The following is a 26,257-nucleotide window of genomic DNA, read 5'->3' as shown; positions in this document are numbered from 1 at the left end:
CAGTTTTAGAGGATGAAGTCCAAATCAAGTGACCTGTTGTAGTTAGCTTTTCCCACTGTGACCAAAAGACCTGACAGGAATAATTTTAGAGGAGGAGCTCATGGTTTCAGAGCTCTCAGTCCATGGATGGCTGATTCCATTGCTCTAGGCATAAGACACAAAATCATGGTGGAAGGGTGTGGAGGAAAAAGGCATCTCAGAACATGGCAATCAGGAAGCAGAGAGAACTCCACTCACCAAGGACAAAATATATACCCCCAAAGGCACAGCCCCAGTGACCTACCTCCTCCAGCCACACCCTGGCTGACTACAGTTAGCACCCAGTTCATCCATTCAAAGTGGATTAATTCACCTCTAACCTTTTCTTGCATTGTCTCACACATGAGTTTTTTGGGGACAGCTCATATCTAAACCACAACATGGCCCCATGTGTTTAATAGCTGGTGAGGGAACCTTTGGCTGGGACACAACATAATGAAAAACGTAAAGGGAACAGGCTGTGTACAGAAAAGGCCAAACTTGTGGAATGGCATTGCTATATAACAACCCACTCTCATGTGAAACTAATTACACTAATCCTTTCCGAGGGCAGCACCCCTATTAGTCACCTTTCACTAGGACCTACCTCTTAAAGGTTCTCCTATGTGTCAACATCACCACCCCAGGGACCACACTTCCAGCACAGGAATCTTTGGGGGACATACTCAATCTATACCCAACACCTTAGCAGATTCTTATTTTTTGAGAATCATATTAGAATAAGACATGAAAACCACCTAACACAGGACCTTCTAAATAGCAGGTGCTCAATAAATCTTAGCTTCCCACTAAATTCTATTTCATGGCATTCTTATTACATTTATCTCATTTATGAGTTTCATGGCTTTTTTTTTTTACTTCATTCCATGAAGCTTCAATATGCTCTCTTCTAGAGGGTATTCGCAGAGGTCAACACTACAAAATAAAGTCTGGCCCCAAAGAGGTAGCAGCTGGCTGCCTGTGATGATCTGTCAGTGGCTATAGATGCCTTTGCCCTGAGGGGCCCTTTCACCCTCTTACTCATTATGCCCTGCTCCTGGTTGACTCTATCAGCTCTTTTTGGATCAACAGAAGTGTCTCAAATCAACAGCATATTTTCTAAGGGATTACTATGCCTTCCAATATTAGGTCAGAGGAACACATTTGTTGTGACTAAATCCAACTAGGTATCTACTCTTTACCAAGCTCTAGATACTGACAAACTAGGGATGATGGTTGGCTCTTTGCTACCAGGGAACACTGGATTAGGTATCAGGAAAGAGGTAAATTGCTTCCAGGTGGAGGTGTTTCTGAGGAAGAATAGCATTTGGATAAAGGATATAGACTGTTCCCAGATCCTAGTTCCTACTTCTGACAAGCTGTGACTGTGAAGAAGTTACTTAACCTCTCGGAACCTGCTTTTTTTTTTCATGTCTAAAATGGAGACACAAACAGATTTGTGTGAGAAGAAAGGAGTTGACACCTCTGAGACCCTCAAACCAGAGACTAATCCATTATAGACATTTACTTGGTGTTAGCTCTTAATATTAGAAAATTTTTAATTTAGATGAGAGAAAAAAATAATAGAAGGAATTCAACAGTTAGTGCTAAAGCTGTATGTTACTGCTAAAATGTGAATGGCTAAGAAAATTATAGTGTGGATCACCGAAGTCAAGAATGACATTAGGAGAGGAAAGAATGAATTGTAGTCTTTGGTAATGGAGATGAAATTGGTGATACTGCTGCCATTATTTTATGCCGTTTATGGAAAGAGGACAAGGAAGGTGAGAGATTGTGGCAGGATATGAAAAAGAAATATTGAAAAAGAGACCCAAATATTGTTGACACTTTTTTGGAGTGCCACGTTTTTACCTTGTAATCCAAAAAAACTGATTTTAGTCTATTGTTGGGTGGATGATGTTATTTCCTATTATATTGCTTTAATTAAAATATTTTATTCATTATCCCAAGATAATTAAAAAAACATTTTTTACAAATAAAGTAGACAAAATTTTCTTTTTTAAATTGCCATTATATCACTGTCATTATTATATAATAAATCTTTTGAGATCATTTCAGTTTGGATAAATTTATGTTTTCTTTAAACTATTAGTCTTCCAAACCATGACTATGGAACCAACTGGCATTTGATTTTAGAGGCTGTCAAAAAATGTAAAAGAAAGAATCAGATATTTAATATTCAATATCCCCAAGAGCTTACTATAATTATTTCTCTTTTTAAAAAGAGATGGCTAGGAATTTGGTTGAGACATTTTTCAGTGTAAATGATCAATGAGGTAAATAAAAATCCCTCAATGCAGGGGACTACTGCTTATCACTCATACTTTGAGAAATGAGCAGAAGCATTCCAGTTCTGTGGAATTACTTCTCCAGTAATTCACTATGTTTTTAAAATGGGCATCTTGGCAGCATAGAAATTTAGACTTACATCTCCATCTATAAATCATCAGTTGTCCCTTATGGTGACAGTTTCTGTACAAAACAGGAGAGTTTCAAAGTGTTCCAGCAACAAAATATAAGAAATTGCAGAACACATAAATTTTAATTGTTTTTTCCTACATCAGCAACATCATTTCAGCAAAATACAGACAAGTTATTCAGGTGCCAAGATGGAAAACAAAAAATAAGGTAAATAGTGAAAAAGAATTTAAAATAAGGGGCATTTTGGATAACAAAATTAGTTATTGAGAAATATCTTTTTGCTTAATAAGCAGTATAATTTGTGAAGACAAATTAAGTTGGAAATATACAGAAACAAGTGCCAAGTCCAAACCTGAGGATAAAAAAAAAAGTTTTCTTTTGAATAAATGTGATAGCTTTCATTGGTTGAGCAGTTGCAATGATATGGACCAGTACTTTGTGAATCTTTAGAGACTAAAAACAAAATGAATGAGACTTAGTTCCTGCTCTCAAGGAATTTAACAGCTTGCTAGTAGCTTTGACATCAGAAGCATTAAAAATAACCTTTAGAAAGTGACAGATTCAAATGAAGGTGTAGGCTTGCAATAGGAAACCATTGTATGCATTATATACAACAGTTTATACAAGAGGACCACCAGTCTAAGCATCCCCAGGATCTAAGAAGAAATATCTCTGCCAGCATTTTCTTCCCAAATTTAATAGCAATATCTGTTAAGCACTTTGTGACCCTTAAAAGGAGCAAGTCAACTTTTCCATGAATAGCCTATTCATATACTGGGATCTGGACCTTTATATTGGCATTTACCATTTCCAATTATTTTTTACAAGTGATATGAAAAGAGTAGGGGGCGGTGAGAAAGAAAGAGCATTTAAAATCAACTTCTTAAAAATTACATAGTTTCACTTTTCTCTTTCATTTAGTTTAAGTGCCCCAGCTAGAGCCTTTATATTGCACTTATTTGTAATGATCAGTTAAATTGATGAATAGCAGAAATAGTAAATTTAATAGATTGTGCTTAATATTTTGCTCTTGAGCTAATGTTCTTCTAAATTAGTTGGTTTAAATGATTATGTCTTCCTTTACAACCACCTCAAATTCCAAAGCTCCCTGCACCTCGATTAAGGGTATTTAAAGGAAATGTGGCTGAGGAAGAGCTGAGTACTAGCAAGTCTTCTCTTAATGCACGGCTATTGCTTTATTGATTGGAATCGATTTTTCCCCCTTGTTCATTTTCATAGGTGACAGCAATTGTGAAAACTGCAAAATATCTTTTATTCTACACAAAGAACTTTTGTTATTCATTTTTATCTATTCTTAGCAGAAATCTCTAATCTTGCTACACAATGTTTTGAGAGCTAGTAATAATCCCTTACCAGTATTCTTACATGCATACTTTTGACCTGATTGGATTTAAATGAGTATACACATTTATACATACGTGAATATACAAACACGGAGAGACATTATGTTGTGTAAATGATTGGGGATTCCCTGCCAGGGATAATTTAACAAAAAAAAAAATTGTCATTTAAAAGATAGCAGTAGTGGCAACATCTATGAAAAACCAGTGGCCAAAGAAGAGATAAGAGGGCATTTGATACGCAGACGATCATTTCCAGGCATTATTCTCAGGCGAAAATGAACTTGTAAGCTACGAAGGTAGAACTGTTTGGTTTGTGGGCAAAATTAACAACAGTATTTCTATAATCATTGTTCTCCTTTTCAATTCATGCTTTTCTTCCTACTTTCAGAACAACACCAGAGCTTTATCCTTCTGTTGGCTCTGTTTGAGGTTTGCAGAGGTGTCATTGTTCTTGGCCACATCCTGTTTTCCCTTAGATGGCCTTTTAGGTTCAGTGGGAGTTACCAGAGGGTCAACTTTGTTGACTTTTATAGTTGAGAAAAACACTGTGTAGTTCAGGAAAACCAGAATCCAGCTTTAAAGTGTTCCTTTTAGCTTGCAGTTTTGAAAATGAACTGTATTTTCCACTCATAGTAATTGCTGTAAAAACTCAGAGGCACTAGACTATTTCCTGGTCAATGGCGTTTCTCAAATCTGTAGCAGGTAGAATAATTTGTGATTGGTACTAGACAGTTTTTTTTCAGGTATTTTAAATCAGTTCACACTGCTCCTTTCTCCTAAATTCTTTCAAAATATTCTGGGAAGAGCTGAGTTGATCTCACTGCTACTGTTAGGCTTCTCCCCAAGGCTCCTTTCTCAGCTGAGGGGCGCGGAGGTCACAGCCACCATGTGAAGAGTTCCTGCTGACTGTAGGAGGACCTCAGATAAAGTGTCTAAACACAGGGTGGGCTGTTTACTCTCACAGCTTCAATCCTGCCTCCTCTCACTGTGCCACCACATGATCTTAGACATTTGTAATAGTCAGCTTTTTCGATGATGCCATCAGACAACTATAAAGGAGGAAACATTTATCTGGGGGCTCACAGTTTCAGAGGTCTAAGTCCATGGACAGCTGACTCCATTCCTCAGGGCTCAAGGTGAGGCCAAACATCATGGTGGAAGAATGAGGCAGAGGGACACAGATTACATGGTGATCAGGAATGGAGACAGACTCCACTCACCAGATACAAATATATCCCCAAAGCCACGCCCCAATTCCCACCTCCTCCAGCTATACCCTACCACTTCAGTTACCACTCAGTTAATCCCTCTCAGGGGATTAAATCACTGATTGGGTTAAGACTCTCAGAACCCAATCATTTCTCCTCTGAACCTTCTTGCATTGTCTCACACGTGAGTTTTGGAGGGATACCTCACATCCACACGATAACAACATTACAACCTATCTAACAGTAGAGAGGACTGTACAACTAGGATTATGCTCCTAGCCTCTGAACCAGAGCCAGTCCTGGCAGAGCCTTTGTAATCTGTTGGCCTCCTCTTCTGAGTGCATCTAAGACTGGCTGTGCTTCAGGTCTTCCTTACCTTCCTTACTTTCCTAAGGGAACCTCATCCCAACACATAATCTAGCCCACTTTTGTGTCACTTCTCCAATGGGTCCTTTCCCCAAATCTGAAATAAGTACCCAATGGGCTTTGGCTCTCTAGGATCATACAGAAAGGTAGAAGTGGCCATTGGCCTCCCAAGACCAGGCCCCTTGGGATCTCTCCTTTGGTGAAAGTTTTCAACATGTTTTTTTTTTTTTTTATTCTTTAAATTCGCAGCAGGCACTCTTAGGTCTAACTCACTTTTCCCCTAAAGACCGACCTTAATTTTCGGATTTTTCAGTCTAAATTATTAAAGAGAAATGTATATATCTATATGCTTTACTCACCCCACAATCTGCAAGTTACAGTATTATTATAACAATCCATTCCTTTATTTTGATTTCCCCCTACCCCAACTCCACGAGTCTCCAGTGAACACAAAACAAAAACTATGAAAACTTCTACCCAGATCTTAATGGTTCCTCCTCTGACTATCTTTTCAGTTACATTTGTAAGGAAGGCTGCTTTTGAGTTGACAGTTTACAACAAATTAATTCCTTGTTTACTTCATGGTGTATACATTACCTGTCTTGCCAGCTCTCAGCATTACCCACTCAACCTTCAGTTCTTTTGCTCAGTTTGAGACAAATCGCTAAGAGGCAAGCAAGCAATAACATCCAAATGAGGCTCTACTGGCGCTTGTGCTCATGCATAAGGCAGATAGTAAAGAAGATAGGGTCCCCAACTGTTTTCTGAGAACTCAAGAAGTAAAACTCATATAAGACAAAAATGGCGGGCTCTGGTAGGCACATGGCAATTGCAAGGGATTCCAGCATTTCTGCACATGCCTTGTCAGTTCTTTGTCTTGGTACCTGGTGTGCACTTGACGAGAGGATTTGCTTCTGTGCGTTGGCTCCATATGCAATGGGCCCCAAAATGATGGTGAATGTGTTTACTGCTGCCATCCCTGGAAAGTCATACAACAATCAAGGTTGAGCATTCTGCACATGCAGAGGTCGAAGAAAACTTCTCTTTGGAGGAGGAGTTAGCAGATCCCAAACTTGGTAAATGGTGGAAACATGTTTTCTTTGCTGAAGTAATGGAAGAGAACTTTGCTAGGGGAAATAGGGCCCTTTCTGTTGTTTTATAAGGACAGAATATCAACTTGGAAACAAGAAGGTGAAAATTGCAGCTCAAACATTTAGTCACTATTTGATTTCACAGTTTTCTTAAATCTGAGTGATTTTATTTTCTTTTGTATAAGTTGTGATTAATAATAGTGCTCATCCCATGGTGATGCTAAGGTTCAATAAGAATTTAAGTGAGAACAGTTAATTTAACTCCCAAGACATGAAATGGGCTCTATAAATGTTGAATAGTGAATCCACATTTGGTTTGGCTATATAATGAAAAAAGATTATTGTCAGTCAAATGAACGATGAAAATTTAAATGAAACTGCCAAGGATTGTATTTTTATTTTCTCCCTAATTTTGTAATGTCATGTTAGGTGAGAACTTTTACTCTAATTGTACTTTTTGTGTTTTTATTTTAGATTTTTATTAACAATAATAATTGATGGGATATTAACCAATTACTTATCATAGTCAGATATTAGACTGATCATTTAACTTGAATTGTGCTTGCATTTTCACATGTTTATAATAGCAAAAATAGTACCTCATTATTGAAAAAATAAATAATTGTGGCTCTGTGACTAGATGATTGCTAAGTGTCTAATACATATTATCTCATTTAATCTCTACTTCAACTCTGTGATATTGAGAACATTAACCCTCTTGTTCAGATTGGGAATCTGATGCTCAGAGAAATTAGCATAGTTTGCACAATGGTTTACAAATAGAAAGTAGGAAGTTCTATTTGAAGCTATTTCTGACATCAGCACCTGAGCACTTGATAACTACATTATACATATTCTGTCCAAATAATTTCCTCTGAATATGTTATCCTCACATCACAAGTGTTTCTGCCTTACTCCAATCCAGTCCATGGTTGGCTCCTGATCTACTGTCACCATGACAAGCCCAGACTGTCAACAGTTTGCCTACCTACTTTCCTGAAGGGGAATCTCTACTTAGTGCTTGGGATCTAATTCTTGAAGACGGATGTCACACTAGATCATGTGAATTACAATATCACATTTAACTACATCTGAGTGAGTTCTTTGAATTCGTTTTTGTAAAACAATAGAAAAAAATTGAGACTGAACCCACACTATGGCATGAAGTTTAAGTTTAAGCACTATTTTAACAACCATGCTGAAATGACAGCACAGATAGAACATACTGAGAGTTGGTGCAAGTTGCTAGCCAAATGTGATACAAAAACATCTTGAGGTCTTCCTTGGTCCTATTGAAGGAAAATAAACCCCAACTTCTCCTGGCATTTTTCTCCTTGTGTCCTTTGCTATCTGTTGGTCTTTTTCTGGGACTCTACATTAACCCAAATGCCATCTTCTTCTATCAGGTCTTTTATAGTAAGTGAGGCAAATTCTCTGCCTTTTCAAAAACAATTACTCAAAGCTTAACTTTTGAATATAGTTGTTTCACCAAGGCTTTACATATCTTTGTTTTCTATTTGCTTTTTCACACATGTGAAGACTCACTTTCTTCCAATGCCTATTATAGTTGCCTGTCACCTAAAAATGGTTTCTCTTTCTCAGATATTATGAGTTGGTTCTGGGAACAGTCATCAAGACCACTTTGGCTTTTGCCTGAAAGGAGCAGTTTCCCCCATTGTTCAAAAATCTTTTACTCCCTTCTATTTCCTGTGTTATCGTATCAGAAATCCCATCTGTTTACAGAAGCCTGGGACATGTTGGTTATTTCCCTTGACAATGGCCCCACTGAGTGGACTGAATTATCACACAGAGATCCCCAAGCCAGGATGTTTTGTAATTCCTTAAGCTAAAATGTAACTTAAATTTAAAAGATACAACTGAGCAATACAGAATATTTATCCAATTGGGAATAGGCTAGGCCATTATAAACATGAAGGCAAATGAATGAAAAGAGTAATAGATTTGACTACTTAAAACTTGAGTATTTTGTACAACAACAGTAACAATAAAATAGCCTTAAACAAATTAAACAAATGAAAAACTGGTGAAAATATTTGTCACTTGGAATATATAAGTCCTAACCTACTAATGAAACAATATAAATGTACTACAAGTGAACAAAGGTATCAAGAGACAATGACTCAAAAAAGAGAGTTTACTAAATACTAAGTTCATGGGGAAACTGTTTAACTCTACTAGAAATTAAAGCAATTAAAATATTTTACATATTCAAATAGTTAAACATAGCCCATATGTATATTTATGAGGGTACATATGCATATGGGTGCTCACCCTGCCGATGTGAACGATACTGGAACCCTTTTTTAGATACCATTTTGGAAACAGATTTCCAAGTCCCTAAATATGCTCCTGTCATTTGGTCCAGTAATTTCCCTCCTACAAAACTATCCTTAAAAAAATAAGTTAAAAATTGTAATCATTTACACTGGGATTCAAAAATCCAAATTGCATGCCTGATAATGGCAAAAACTTAAAATTAATGTATATTCAGATGAAAATAAGAGTTGTGAAAGAAGTTATGCATGTACACACATAAGATGGACTCATCTACAACAATTTAAAATAATGCTTTGAATGCCTGTAATCCCAGATACTCAGGAGACTGAAACAGGAGGATTGCAATTTGAAGTTTGGCTAACTTGATGAGACCCTGTCTCAAAATAAAAGAATGTAGCTCAGGGGTAGATCATTCACCTAACCTGTGAAAACCCTGGGTTCAATCAATAGTACCACTAAATAAATAATTTATTATTTAAAAAGAATGCTTTAGAACAGTATTAAGTGGTACAGAAGATAAGGTTTACTTGACTTGCTGAGTAAGAAGCGATATTACTGAATAGAATATACACTATGATGCTAGAGGAAATTATGGTATATGTATAAATATGCATAGAAAAGAAACATGAAAATACTCTAAAATGCTAAGATAAATTAATGTTAGAGGGCATTTAGGTTAGAAGTGATTTTTAGTTTTGTTTATCTTTTTTTTTTGCCATGGGGAAACTGTTTAACTCTACTAGAAATTAAAGCAATTAAAATTATTAGCATGCGTCACTTGGAAAGAGATAAATACAGTTTAAAAATAAAAATTTAAGGACCATATATCTTACTAAAGTGAGCAAGACATATTGTACTTTAGGTGGAGTATTTTTCTTACTTTTGTCTAGATTATTTTTATTCATATGTTAAACCATAAATCTCTTCTTTTTTTTTATTCCTGCAGTGTGTTCACAAAACAGTATTTCTCACTCAGAACTCAGAGAAAAGATTAAAGGCAGTCATTACTTTTTCTTTTTTACACAGGCAGCAAAATCTATCTTTAATGGTTCTGTTTTTAATCCCTGTTGTCAGAAACATTTATTTAACCTCTAACTCTGCTCTACTGAGACATTTTTGTTTACATCAGGTTAGACCTTGACCTTCGCAACCTCACTCTCAGGGGAAATTTGTTGTTGTTGTTGTTGCTTTTAAAAAAAGATTTGATTGAAATTGTTTTGGCTCATTCTTTTAGATTTGGAAATAGCCAAAAGCAATTCTATTTTGGACCATTTGGGGAGACTTTATTTTTCCCTCCTCTGGCTTAAAAAGATTTCACTATGAAAGTAAAATTGTACAGAGAGTGAATAAAGAACATGCCATTTTTTTTACCCCCCAAGCTTGAGTGGTAAAAAAAAAAAACGATCTTTTGCTATTGCTTGCAATTCCTCAGTTCTCTCCAGTTTCCTGAGAGGCTTGGGGCATGCAGAGTGCAGCTTCAGCAGGTCTTCACAGCCTCCAGGTAATTTGATAGGCTGAGGCTTGGTGTCTAGTTGTAGACAATTGACATCTGGCAGCCTCCCTGCAGACACCTCTAAGCACTTCTAGAGGACCTTAGAGTGGAGGTGAAGACCTTCAATCCACTTTCTACAGATCAGGAGTAGGTACAGATGTTTCATACTTAGTGTGCAGAAAGTGTGAGTATTGTAGTTATGGGAAGAGTTTTCAGATGTGTGCAGGAAAAACTGTATAAAGAAAGAATTGCCCCCAAGTTTCCACCTGCTTCTATACCTCCCTTCTGTCCTCAGACTCTGGAAAAATATGGGGAAGTCCCTATTACATCTACAGATCTTCTGTGTCGCTCAGGCCATTCCCCAGGATGGAGAAAACAGGAGCCATAACAACAGTCACATGACTCTGACCCCCACTCACTATTGGGATTTGCCTGACCAATGATTACTGAGGACATTTCATGTGTGCTCAGGTATACGACCCTCTCTGTTTTTTTTTCTCTTTAATTCTGGCTCTTGTGCTGACCTTTGTCTAAGACCTTTGATGACCTTGAAACCACGTGGTGGAGTGTAGGGGGAATGCCAAGGTCAGCTGGTAGTAACTGTTGACCATGCACAGATTTCTGATGCCTGCACCAGGAGTGCTAGCTCCTGCAGGTCTGAGCAATTTATCATATCAGACACCCAAGCTTTGGATTTAGACAACTGAGTTTTCTCAGCTTACTAGCTGAGTGACCTTGGATAAATACTTTCTTTGGCAGAGATTGCTCCTTGCCTCCCTGATCAAGGGAATTCTACACTAACAGAATTCAGAGTAATGTGCCCAGCAAAACCATGACATTTACCAAGTTTATGGGCAGCTGAGTGTGACCATGCAACAATTTAGGCCACAAAGGAAGCAAAGATTGGGACTTTGTGGGAAAGCTAATTAAAAGGAAAGAGAACAGTAAGAGTGTCCTCACTTCTGACTTCATTTTTTTTTACTGCTCTCTGGAAATGTAGATGAGAGGCTGGAGCTCCAGCAGTCATCCTTGAGTGTGAACTGATTTTAGAAATGTCAATCATGTGTTAAAGATTACAGAGTAGAAAAACAAGAGCCCAGGACCAAACAGTGTATCCTGAACTACATACCTTCATATGTCCTTTAGATGTGAGTAAAATAAACCTCAAATTTGTACAAGTTACTGTCTTTTAGTTTTTCCTGTCATATACAGTCAAACTTAATCCTATATTTGTTTATTAATTAGATATATTTCAGTTTACTAATTAGCAAAGGGGAAAATAGTGGTAGCCTAAGCTGTACTGTTATTATAAGGATCAAGTGAAACAATATAAATAAGCAATTTTCATATGCTCAATAAAAGTTGCATACTACCAGTAAACAAAAGCTTACAATGTACTTAATAAAAGTTACATTTGTATAACACAAATGAAATCTTGGATTCCAAAAAACCAGCCTTGAAATGGAATGGCACTTGAAAAAAAAAAAAAAAACAATTCAACCACAAAATACTTAAAAATAATTTAAATTTTTATTGGGGTTACTATAAACAAACAAGTGGATCCCATTTGATATCTAGAGGCACTATTTTCAGTGAAAAAGTTTCTTTTTTTGTTAGTTATGTCTTTTGAAATAACCTCACACTTAACAAAAATTTGCCATAATAGTACAGAAAACTTCTGTATCTCCCCTGCCTGGATTCTGCGAATGTTAATATACTGTCAAGTTTACAAGGTCATTCACTTATAAACTTCTTTTATCATTAGTGTTTTTCTCAAGTCTTTAGAGAGCAAACTACAAAATGATGCTGATAATCTTGAAATACTCCAGAATGTATTTCCCATTCAAGGGCAGTTTCTTAAAAAACTATCATGCAGGACTGGAGTTGTGGCTTATTGGTAGAGTGCTTTCTTGGTATGCATGAGGCACCTTGGGTTCCATTCTCAATGGAATATATAAATAAGTAAATCAAATAAGAGATCCGTGGACATCTAAACAACAACAACAACAACAACAAAAAAAAAAAAAAAAAAAAAAACCCAAAACATTCAATACTCCAAATCAGGAAATCTACATGGATACAACACTATCATCCAATCATGAGCTCATTTAAATTATAGTGACTCTCAATAGTATCTCATTTTCTTCTCTGACCCAAGATCCTATCCAAGATACCACATCTTAAGGTTTTCACTACTTGCCAATAATACCACGCTGTGGATAAGCCTTCCATACATGCATCTCTGGAGGACATTCAAGATCCAAACTATAGCACTGGAGTTTCTACCCCTTGAAAGTTTTGAAAACATTGTGAAAAACTATATTGTCAGAAAAAGGCTGTACATTTTTTCTAACCTATAATAGACTGACCCTTTCCTTGAGAATATAACGGTCCTCTCATTTATTGGAAAAATTCTTATCCAAAACTTTGACCTAAAACATATTTTAACTCTGCAGATATTATTAACCAGCATTTGTTTTTCTTCTGGACACCAAACTTAATTACATTTTTCCAGCCTCCCTTGCAGTTTCATAAGGCCAAAGGAATATGGCTAAAAGTGATGTGCAGCAGCAACTACCTCCAAATAATGCTCCTGTTCTTTATTTTCTCTCATATGCTGGTCATATGCAGAAAATCTTTTAGAGGATTCCAAAGCCTAATGGCAGATCCACTAGAGGGAAAGAACAGGGATTTTGTTGGTGTAGAGTTTCCTCCTCTCTTTCATACCCATCCCTACCAACCTGCATAGGACTGGGAAGTATGCAAGCAATGGAACTGAAATGCTGAGATTTGGTATTGTTTATTGTAATACTTAGCCTATTTTGATTAACAAGATCTCCAACGCCAACGCCATGTGGATTTCTACTAGGAATAAATCAGAATGTTCAGTGATGGATGGGTTTTCTGAGTGTGACAGTATAGCAAAGCTCAACTGACTTAGAAAGATATTTTATTTTGCTTCACCATGGAAGTTTCCTTCAATGTCAGTGAGTAATGTTGCCATGATTTTTAAGCATCTCAAGTTTTGTAACCACAGCTTCAAATAAGGCACTCAGATATGTCAGATTTCAAAAGCTCATCAAGAAATTGTTATATGTAATTCTGGGGAAGGAGGCAGGGAAAACTGACTGTTCCTAGACGAGCCACCAGAGTGATCCATGAAGGATTCATGATCCAGGCCTGGTCCAATAGTACTTGTGGTGACATTAATTAGTATTTACACTTAAGTTGCAAAAGAATTAATATCCTTTAACGGTATCCAGTTTACTAACAAGAATGATTAACAGAAAGGACTAAACTCAACATTGTCAAGGCATTTTCTTTTCTCAGAAAGAGCTTCTGGCTATGGAAGGTGGGCTAATTTGCATTTGTGTAACTTCCGAAGAAATGAGAAGAATGAGTAAGACATCACTTCTCTGGGTGAAGGAGTCTTTTGTGCTGTTCTCCCCGGTTGGGATGCTCCTAGTTGCTTTTTAATCCCTGGTCCCTTTACCTCTTGGGGTAGACCACGGGCATTCTTTGCCTTAGGCCCTTGACACTGGAAATTCCTTCTTTTGGTTGATCAAAGCTGGTGCAGCCTGACCCCACCCCAGGAAGTGGTGGCAGACACATCTGTTCAGTCTGGCTTCCTGCCAACAGGGGATTTACTCTGGGGTGAGTGGGGGAGAGGGACTTTTATGTCAGGAGGGGATTTATTGTTGGCTGACGGGTGTGGCGAGTGTGAAGGGTGGGAACCACTTTGGTTCCTTGGCTGGATTGTCTGACTTTTTGTGAGACAGAGTTTAGTCTTTGTATGTGGGTTCCAAGACTTTTGTGAAGGGTAAGTGGTGAGTCGGTGAACTTTTACGATAAACTGAACAACTTTTTGGAAGGAAGCATAGACTTGTAAAAAGCAAGATGAAGAAAGCAAAGGTTTGCTGACTGCATGCAATAAGGCACTGTTTAGAATCAAAAAATCGATGGGACATTCAGACAGTCCTCACTCGTTATCTAGCATAGTTCCACAGACCAAGAGGAAAAGGGAAAATGGAAGGTGAGCAACTCAGTGTTCTGAAATTCTGAGTTTTGGTAAGAGTCATTGGATTTCCTCTTTGCGTTTCAGTGTTTTTGCAATGAGATGACACATTGAATCCTGTAACACATAACTTATTTTGTGAAATTTTTATATGTTGGAGAAAGCAAAGGATAACATTACATAGTGCTGGTTAGGAACGTTCAATGACAGGAGTACCAAGATTATCTCATAAAATAATAGCTGGTATGGTCCTGAGCTCAGTACATCCAGATTTCAGTATAGGAACAGGGAAGGAAATGTCATGGGGCTTAATTGAATTTGATCCTAGAGCTTGAGAGAAAGCCAGCATTTTGCACTTTAGAAAATCCTTTATCTTTTTCACCTTCATAATATTTCCTGAGGCTGCTAGGGAGAGAGATGTACCTAAGTATAAACCATCTGTCCCCTTACACTTTTCATCTAGCAGATACCTGTAGAGTGAGCAGCTTTTATGATCTCTACTGGGTCATATGCTGAGTCATATACAAAATAAATATAAATTAGGGTCTCTGTTCTCCATATAGCAGGAGTTCTTGCTTGGAGCTCCACTAGGAATTTGGGCAAGGCCAGAGCCTACCTGCAAATGATGCTCTCTTAGGTAGATAGTTGAGTGGGCAGAATGTTGGCTGCTTTTCCGTCCTTTGGCCTTTGACCCTGTGTATTGTTGTGTGCTTTGCATTCCATTACATATATATGTATATATGTCTGCCAGGAATCTTAGTTGTGCTAGGGAACAAGAAAAATCTGCTAGTAAATAAATCATTCCAAAGGAAGAGAAGTAAGAGGCAGACAGCTTTGACTCAAGAGCAATACAGCACTATGAAGTCATCTGAGAGACTCCAAGGGCTTCCGGTGTCTATTCCAGGTCTGTTTGCTACTCTGTGATGAGCAAACAGAAAGGCTGCCTCAGTTAACAAAAAATTCTGGTGAGAGAAGAGGAGGACAAAGAGTACTTCTTAGCATATTCCTTATTAGAATTTAGAAAACAGAATGGTGAAGGTAGACAGGATGGTAACTTTGGTGCTGGGGTGACCTTAGCAGATTTAATTCAACAGCACAAGAAGATTTAGTGCAGTTCAGCTGCAGAGGACAGAAGCTTTGATATGGTCTCAAAATGGCTGAGTAGCAGCTTCTTTAGTCTTTCAGATTCCTGGCAGATATATCCCATGGATCTTCAAGTTATGATAGAATCCAAATCTCGCAAAGATGGACGGCCGGCCGAAGGCTAAAGAACTGGAATGTGACCTTTCAGTCAGGAGTCAAGGGAGGAAAGTGGAGAATGTCAACTCCATTCATCAACACCTCTTGGAGAATTCCAGAATACCTGGGAGAGAGAAAGACATTTTCAAAAGGACTAGAATTCCCAAAGTTGTGACTTGATGAAAAGTCCAGAATATCTTTTCTTGCTTTTAACATGGCAATATTTTTATCACAATGCAGAGGTAAACAGGGAAGCCAGAATAACACCTACACATATGAAAACATGAATAATGATGCATGCAACTTTAGGATAACTTTTTTTTCCTAAGTAGAGAGTATAAGATACAAGACGATAAATGACTGCAACATGACAAAATCTGCATATATTCCATGTGAGTTGAGGTTAACCCATTGGGAATGAAAGACTGGGCAGAATGGTGAAGAACTTCTAATAAGCAATAATGGAGGTTCCTGGGCAATGCTCTTCAATTTCAATTTCAGTAAAGGAAGGAGGGAAGGAAGAATACTAGTATATGAATTATTGAGTGGAAGTATATGAATTATTATTGGAATATAGGGAAATGTACCCTAAACTGGGAAGCAAGATTCCTGGGTTCTCTGACTAGTTTCACTTCGGCTAGCAAAGTAGACTTGGAAAAATCAGTGGTCTCTGACCTTTGATTTTTTCATTTGTAAGGTAAATGAATTCAACTGACAGACTTGTAGGCATCCTCACCAAATCTCATGCACACATTTACTTTGTCTTTTAATGTAATAATTGTTGAAGAAAAAAACTTTGCCTAAGAATCCCGTGAATAGTTCTGGCTTATTCTAATAGGATAGGACTGCAATCAAATTACAATGTATCCTTAGCAAAGAGTTTGTTTTTGCTTTCTGACTGAAGCTTTGGGGCAGGGACTAATCAAGTAGAGGCTTACACAAGTGCACATAAAGCAATGTTCCTGAACTGCTGAGAATACATGTTTTGTTACCTGCTCTTTCTTTCCTTTCTTGCTTCCTGAATGTCAAGTTCTTATTTCCTTTTTGGTCACTGTATAAATGTGTAGGACTTCTTCTGAGTCTATCAGATTGGCTGGACAGTTGGTCTGTGTTTTTGCACATCCTGCCAAAATAAACTTGGTCATTTACCTCTGTTTATTTTCCCTTTCCAGACATCAGGTATTGTCTGCATTCCAGCGCCCACACAAAAGTAGTATCTCCCCAATTAAGACTGCAGTGTTTTTGATTGTTTCTAAGTTTGGTGGATTTGGCATCAGACCAGGTAGAGGCACCCATCAAACAGCAGTCAATGGCATTTGGTTTCTTGAAGAGTTTTCAAATTCTCTGCAACAGCAATTCAAATGACATTTTTAATAAACAATCTTACAGAGAAAGGGAGAGGATGGAGGGGTGGGGAGAGAACACGTGAAAGAAAAGTAGAGGTTGCTAAATGATAAGGGAAGGGAACCAAAGAAAACTGACACCTTACCACACTGATTTCTATTAGTGTATTAGAATTTTTATTTTGCATGATATATCAGTCTGATTTTTTAAATAAAACTACAATTGCAACATTTAAAAATCAGTTTTAGGTTGATCCTTGTGTAGTTCCTAATAGCTAGAATGTCACTTTATTTCCAATTGAAACAAGGTTGAATGCTAAGTCCATATACTTTTTAAACTAGACAATTTTCAGTTGCCTATCAAGTTAGTACTTCAAATATTCCACAAATATTCTCATATTCTCTCTTGGGAATGAGGTAAGCCCTATCATTCTCATTAGAAAGTTGTTATTATTAAAAAATAGAGAAAGATTATATGGTTTGAGAATCAATTGACCAGCATCATCCTGATGACAGAAGATGAAAAAATTGTGATTCAATGAAGACAAAAGAACTTCTGTTTCACAACATTGAAGATGATGATGACGGGAAAGTAGTAAAACACTGTGTCCAGCTGATAAGTGCTATGGAATGTGCTTCCCCAGTCATCTTTTGTGTTATGATAATAAGAGATACATATAAAAGTGTTTGGAATGATTTAGATCTGAATAAGGCTGGAGGATGAAATTTAATCAAGTTGACTTACTATTGCTTATAAATATAAGCAATATAGTCCAGAAATGAGTGAGTGCTACTGATGGTTTTCTGTTTCCATGGGAAATTAGTAAAGAGAAAAGAAGAAACAAAAAATTTTAATTACCTACTATATGCCAGTCTTGTGCTTGGCAATTACCTCCTTTAATCCTTACACAAACCTCCCTAAGGGAGTTAACATTATACTCATTTTACACATGAGGAAACAAGCTGGGAGACATAAAGTAACTGGTCCAAATTGCAAATGGCACAACCAGGATTTTACCTGAGGTCAGCCTGACCTGAGGACTATGTTTTTCTACCTTGATTGCCTGTGATTATTCTTCTATTTAATCTTTTGCTTCATTCCTTCCTGTTCTAGAGAAATCACACAGGACGTGATTACTTTTACTTGTATAATCCCATTAAATATGGAAATGGATATTTTGAAATCTTTCTAGTATTAAACAATTTACCAAATAGTTTTTAAGAAGGCATCTTCACTCTGTATGTACATACAGTTTCCAAAAAAATAATATGAATTTTCTTTTGGGCAAAGGCATACTTAGTGGCTCAGTTCCTTCACACTGAGTTATGACCACCTCGGTCTGTGAAAGAGTTGGCCAGATACTAAAATCTTTTTCCTGGTGAGCCAATGGAACATTCTCCTTGGAACCCATAAACATATTGTTAGTCACTGCTCAAATGTGGGTAATGCTAAATGTGTTGGAAACACATTTCCTAGATATGTAGAATCTTTAATAATTTGGCTTATCAATATCCAAGGATTTGGGAAATTCTCAAAGCAGTATTAATGCTGAATCAACTGAAAATATAAAATGGGTTGTGCTATCTCATACTTTGATAAATAGGAAATGGTTACAGCAGCCTCCAAAGATAGAACATCAAACTGCCAAAGAGTGAGAAGTCACTATTGAAAATTTTGTGTGTACCTGTTTGGGATGCTATATGAAAATGTGTGACAATGACTTTCTTGGTGGCTATGAAAAAGTCAAGGCAAGTCTCCAACCAGCAGATCTCTTATTTTTTCGGGTGATCTTCAGGAAAATTGACCTTAGTATAGTCTCAAAATCAAAATTCAGAAACAAGATAAACATTACAATTATAAAACCACCAGGAGAGTCCTTCAAAGATCCTTTCAAAAAGATAAAATTTCTTGTGACCAACAAATTTCTGTGCCAAGCATGGTCAAATTCTTTCATGTTTTTTTTTAAACACACTATGTAATTCTTTTATACCTTAGAGAAACTTTGGACAAAAAAATTATAATGTATACATATGAAATATTGATTCTAATATCTGGCAGGTAATCAGGTTAACCATATTGGTAAAATAGGTGGATATGCACAAATGAGTACATGAATCAATATTAATGTATTGTCATAATCCTATGTCCACTATCATCATTTAAAAATAAATGTTACATTTAACAAATTCTGGGTCATAATGTTGAAAAAATAGAATGGTAAAGGGTTGTCATTATTTTAGGGGTGGTGGGAGGATTGTGACTGATATGATAACTATTGCCTAAACCATTTTAGTATGTGAATTGGCATAGATGAATTCTCTGTTCTATATACTAATTACTGTAATTTGATCATTATAATGATTATAATTTCATATTCACTTTATATGAGGTAGTCTTTTAATGCTGCCTGTCACATCACAGTAAATTTGCTTTTAAGATTTTTTGTGGGAGGAAAAGTACTCTACTTATCAACAATGCCTTTATTAACTTAATTATGACATGCTTTTAGGATTTTTATGATACCTCTTGTGATGCCTGTTTCCTGAATAAGAATGTTATATTTTTCAGAAGTGTGTCAAATATTATTCTAAGTAAATTGGGAGTTGTGTTTCTAATATTTTTATGAGAAAAATTATTGAAAAATGATATAAAGTTCTATCAATGATGTAGTTAAATAAGTTAATAATGGAATGTCCATGTAACATATTACAAAGAGAATGAGGAAACTCACAATGTACTATTCAGAATGACTTACAAGGTATACTATGCATTGAAAAAAGCAAACTGTAAAGAAATACAGAGGTTGTTTTTTATTTAACCCCTTATTTTATATGAAAAATATATTCTATATACTTTATCTCTGTTCATATAAAATATGGGGATAAATAAAATCAATCTCTGTATTTCTTTTTACAATTTCATAAAAGAAAAGAATGTAGTAAGGAAGTTTCCTGAAGGTGAAGAGAAGGTTATATATGGTATCTGAGTGAACAGATTTGGCTAAAGAAAGACTATTACTGTATTCCTTTCCTCAGATATTTATGACTCCTGGTACCATAAAAAGTCTTTTATACTTAGCCCACATTATCAATCTCTCATGTATTCCTTTTGGATTTTGAATCATACTATCAAGCCTTTAGATTTAGTCATTTAATCACTTGAATAATTTTTCATAATTAAATACTTTATTCGTTTACAGTTTATTATGGGGCATATTATTAGAAATGACAGTTATTCTGATACCATTCACTGAATATATTATCATTTCTCTATTGAGTAGAGGTGCGATTGGTTCACAAATTAAATTCTCTCAATGTATTTAGACTTTCTATTTATTGCATTGGTTTGTCTATATATGACCACCCCCCATGTTTTAATTACTAAGATTTTGTGCTTTAAAATTGATAGTGCAATATGGCCTTATTGTTCTTTTAAAAGTTTCCTGTCTTTAAAAAAAAATAACCATTTTTAATGATAAGCCTTTAATAGAATCAGATTTCCTAGTTTTCAAATTTTGAAGATGGACATGGCGGCACCCTCCTATTTCAAGCTACTCTGCACACTGAGGTGGGATCATCCCTGGAGCCTGTGGGATCAAGATCAGGCAGGGCAACATAATGAGATTCCATCTCAAAAAAACAACAAAAATGTTGATATTTTAATTAGGATTGTTCAAACTTATGAATTTGCATAAGAAGAATTCATAACCTTTATGGTGTTGAGGTTTACTAAATCCAAATCTGATGTATCTTTCTTCTTAAGTCTCTCTTTCATATTTCAGTAATGTGGCTCCATTTTCTTCACATAGATCCAGCATAAAAGTTTCTTGCTGGGTATTTTACACTTTTTACTACTTTAAAAGTATTGACTCACAATTCACATATTTAAAGTGGTGATAGTTTTTAATATGTGAAAGCTGACAGTGTTTGATTCTTTATTTTGTGCTCCTGCACTTTACTGGATATTCTTATTGTTCTTAGTAGTTTTTCAGTTGATTCTCTTGTGATTTTCAGGTGCATGATCATGCCACTGAAAACTTTGATAATTCTTTCCCCTCCTTTTATATGCATATGTCTAATTTCTTTTTTTCTAATTATAATAGTTTATTTAATAAGCTTCATTTAAAAACTGCAAAGAATGGCCAGTGGAAAGAAGGCTATGGTAACAAGGTCTGAGTGAAATTTTTGAATTATTTTAGTTCATTAATTTAAGTAACTGTTTTTGTTATATCAGCATGGGATTTTTCTTGAGACAATATTTCCTAGAAATTAAAAAATGATTTCACTGGCTATTATGATATCAAACTCAAGCTTCACTTAAAGGCTAGTTTACAAATGGTCATGATTCTTCCAAAGTACTTAAGGGAGATACATGGACAAAAATAGAGTCTAGCAATTCACCATTTAATCTTAGTATTCCCCTAGGAAGAATTATTGGAAATGATTGAACCAAAGTCACTCTTCCCACTCCTATTCTATTTGAACATATCCATGGAAGAATTAAGACTGATTTTCCCAATCAAGGTTAGCAAAATTGCCTGATATGTCATGTGATATCTATAATGATATCTACATTTAAAGTTTTTGTAGGCAATTTAGGACTGAGTTTAGTTCTAATTTGAAGCAAAAGAAATGATAACTAAATGTAAAAGATATTAACCAGATCATTTGCTAAGTATAGGGACTTTTCATTCAGGTAGAAAAATGTTAGTGAATACTTTTGAAAATTCAAGTCTGGAGTTAACATTGCAAGACTGGATTTCCATAGTTAGAATTTACAAATATTCACACAAATCTTTAGCATATTTGACATAGTTGAGAAAGCTCTTTAAAGAAGGCAAGGCATATTCATGCTAGTAAGTGCCCAGGAACCACCATGGTTAAATAGGATACTATGTCCTCTCAGACTTCCAGAGGCGAAAAAGGCCCTGTTCTAGTTTGAGGAGCACTTAGCCTCTACAAGGGTTGGTTTGCTTCAGACTTCTTGAAGCTCATGTCTGGACAAAAGTTAAGATCAGTAAACTGCAAGAGAATAAGAAATAAAGCTCAAGATAAAGCTTCCGGGTTTGAGTTCTAGTGTGCTAGTCCAACCTGTTGAGAGCCTCAGAAAGGAGAAGCTGCCAGTCAGAAAAGTTGAGGAAAGTTTTCTCCTTGTTCTAAGCTCCCAAGTTTAGCCAAGTTGCCACTGACATACAGATCTGTAGGAAACCAGCAGACAGAGCAATTATTCAATCATGAAAACCCACTGTCATATGTCATGATAGTTTAATAAGGTGTCAATATGTCTACCAATTTGCTAACATCATGGCCATCTCTTAATTTTAGAGTTTACATTTTGACCTAGTGATCAACTAGACTTCCAGTGATGAATAGAGGGTGATTTGTACCAGGTGAAAAATCTTATTTATCTATCCTAGGTTGAAGGTAAAAAGTCCTGAATGAGAGCCAAAGGACACATGGACTAGATTATACGTACTCAGAAGAATTTGTAAATCAAGAGACTTAAGACGTAAGGAGGTTCTCTTGAACTGTGTGTGCATGTGTGTATGTGTGTCTCAGTATGTTGTGTTTAACTTGTCTGTATTAATACTGTACAGTGCCAGGTTTTATAAATTATCCAATATATAGTCATGACCTATTGAAAAGACCAAACATTGGCTCAGAGGCCTTGGCTGAACTTTGCCATAGTTCTTTTATGACTAGATTTTTTAACTTAGCACCACATGCTGCTACTTTTAGCACGATGCAGGAGGGTCTAGTTAAATTATGCTGTATGCTTTTCAATTAAACCATAACTTTCACATGTGCATTTTGTTGTGCTCACCAACATTAAATAAATGGATAACACCTGAGTAAATTCAGAGTGCCAGAGTATACCTATTCTGAGAACTAATTTACCAGTGAGAGATTTTTTTTTTCATTTTAGTTTAATCAAGTCTTATTGAGTTAAGTAAAGCAGTAGTTACTTAAGCACAACCTCTAAAACCAGTAATAGTAAAATACATAATAGTATTTATGACTGACCCATTTCTCAACCCATTTAAATCTGAAAAGATACATAATAAATTTGAGTCTAGTTTATACACTCTGACTATTCATATATACAGCAAAGCTCTTCCATAAAGCTTCTTATCAAGGGAAATGTCTCAGAAAGGAAATGGAAAATTATGGGCATGGAGATAATACATAAGATTTTTAGTCTCCCATTTTACATCTGTATCTCCTTATTTGTGCTAAAAGACATAGCTATTGACAATGACACTGTGCAGGTGCATAAAATGGTCAAAGAGACATATATCCTGAGTGTTTCTCGGAATGCTAAGAACCCCAGGGCTTCTCCATACCGTCAATGTCATTTTTCTTGGTAAAACTTAGTGACAATAGCAATAAATCTGAAATTTCTTATTTTTGAAAGCATTAACACCTGATTTTGATTAGGTATCTATTGTGGAGATTTGTGCACAGAAAGTAGTTAGTGAACATTAGTTAACCATGGTCACTCCCTGCTAAATAAAATTAAATATAATGCACAATGTAGATACTGATAAATAGGATGAAGAAACTCAACGTGTCTGTGAAAGATCTAAATCTTTCAAACTATACTCTGCAAACTACTTGCTTTCTGGGGTGCTTGTTAAAAATGAATATTCCAGCTGGACTCAGTGGTTGCATGCCTATAATCCCAGGGGCTCAGGAGGCTGGGACAGGAGGATAGTAAGTTCAAGACCAGCCTCAGCAGCTTAGCAAGACCCTATTTTAAAATAAACCAAAACCAAAACAAAAAAGGGTTGGGGATAGCACAGTAGTAAAACACCCCTAGGTTAAATCTCCAGTATCAAAAGAAAAAAAAAAGAAAAAAAATTGTAACCTATACCTAAGACTCTGGTTGAGAAGCTAAGGGCCTGGAAATTTTAATTTTTAGCAACTCCTTTGGTGATGCCTCTGCACTATAATGCTCAACAATCCTTAATCATCTATTTTGTGGGGTTTTTTTGCCTTTAAATGGAGGTTCGTTTATGTTTAATATAAGTATTGATAAGATAGGACTAAATCTGTCATCTTTTTTTACCTTTTTAAAATTTATTATTGCATTACAATTCTTAATACACCATTATATCATAATTTATCATATCTCTGATTATATATATGGCATGTTGACACCAAATTCTCATCTTCATGCATGTGTTTTGTATAATGATGAGGGTCTAAAGTAATATTTCAAATTATATAGATGTTTATTTTTATTTAAAGTACTAAAAGGGAAATGTATAAAGGAGATGCTTTTCAATATTAGAATCTGAATTCTTTATTCTGGTGGTCAAGACAATACCAACCTGGTACATGAAGTCCTATTGCCTAAGAAATTCTTAAAAATAAAGAAGAAAGCAGAAATACTTCCAATGGCAAATGTCTGCCTTTTGAGAATGATCTGGGATTTCTGACCATCTGAAAACAAGTGATTAAGTGAGATAAATTTTTTTAGTCAATTCATTAATGGAGAGGTCCAGAAGAAAAAGATAAGAACATTGAGTTTTAGTTTTTTATCATAAGCAGTGTAGAAGACATAGCTGGAAGAATTCTAGAATTAGGGTCAACATACAATGATCTCACAGTATTATTTCTCAAATATAAAATTAAAGACAAGACTTCAGTAGGAAGATATGGGTTGGAAGAAACGTTCCCAGCATGAAGACAGCAATTCAATTCACTGTGACAACTGATTGTGTGCTGCAGTGCATTCAGAGAAAAAAGTGGTGCTCATAAAAAACAGCCCCTTAAAATCTGGATGCTCATCTAATAATGATGAGTTCTGACTTGCAAGTGGGAGAGATGAAATGGGAGTGAGGAGTGAGAACACAGGCGGGAACTGGGAGGGGTAGATCAGATCTAGACAGATACTATGCTTGAATATTTAAAAGTGGTATCCTTAGAAGAATGGTTACCCTTGTATGTGATTTGAGAATAAAATATGAAGACCAAAAGGTGGGGGTAATAGCATAATTTAAATATGGAGAAAATTTCTTAAATCAATAAAGGCCACCCTACAAAGGGTAGGATGATGATAGCTTAATGAGGTGCCCATCTTAGAAGTATTCCAGTTACATGAACAGTTATCTGGGATGTTGTGGGACAGTGCTACTCAAACTTCACACGGTGTATGAATCATTTGATGACAATGTTAAAATGCAGATTCTAGTTCAGATGCTTTGATACAATACTTAGGATTCTAAGTCTTCAATGAAGTACCCAGGTAAAGCCAATGATGCTGACCAATAGGCAACACTTGGCATGGCAAGGTTCTAAGGTATTTTTAAGTCTCCAGAACACATTCACCTTGCAGCTTCATCATTTTCTGTATGATCATAGAAAAAGTTGCTTATCTTTTCTTAGTCTCAGATTTTCTCTTTTGTCAACTGAAGATAATAAGAGTTTTACTTTGGAGGAATGTTTGGAGAATTAAGTGAATTAATACATGTAAAGAATTTGGGAGACAGCCTGAAACAAAGTAAATACTCAATAAATTTGAAGTTTCATCATTGGAACCATTATTATGAAACTATGAAATTATGAAATCCAGACAGCTTTAGCTTTTTTGGATTTCCATCTTAGCTCATGTGCTTATTGTCTCAACTGAGCAAGAATGGCACAGTTTATCCTGCTCATTGCCAGACAGAACTCTATTTGCAGCCTAAAGTCATTGCTAGGTTTTGCAAAATTTCAAAGCAAATAAAATATGCAGTGACTTCATTATGCAAATAGTGGTAACAGTGAAGGAACATGAGAATACGTATCTAGAGACCTAGTTATCACTGCCTCTAATTTCCCACGTAAATATAAAACCGTCTCCCAAGCCTGACAATGGAGAAGAAATATATATTTCTTATATAACTGACTCTACTCCCAGGACATCTTTCACAGATTTATGACTTAGCCACAGGCTTCCAAGAAGCAAAGATCCCCATTATTTTCTGGACCTTCATGTGTACTTCTGGACACTTAAGCTACCCACTACACATCCTGTTCCTTTGACTTCTAGTGCTGTACTTCCAGTTATGAAAAATTTTTGGCACAATATTGGTCTCAGAGTAAAGGATTAGGAACCTACCTAAGGGATAATTTGGCTTAATGGAAATATCTGGCCTTTTTCATTTTTTCTCCCCAATAAAAAGATAAAACTTACTCCTCAAATAAAAGCCAAATTAAAAAAAATAGTGTTCAATGAGGATATCCATCAGATAGGAAAGGCATCCTGTAAAACACCAAGTACTTATAGAACTCCTACCATGTGGTTGGCACTGTACTAAGTTTTATGGGGACTAATAAGCAGTCTATGATATAGTAGTCTTGCATATAGCTAAGAGGATTTTACTCACATACATG

This window comes from Callospermophilus lateralis, unplaced genomic scaffold (assembly GCF_048772815.1).
Source record: "Callospermophilus lateralis isolate mCalLat2 unplaced genomic scaffold, mCalLat2.hap1 Scaffold_98, whole genome shotgun sequence".
In the NCBI taxonomy this organism is placed as follows: Eukaryota; Metazoa; Chordata; class Mammalia; order Rodentia; family Sciuridae; genus Callospermophilus; species Callospermophilus lateralis.
Note: the sequence above shows the minus strand (reverse complement) of the source record.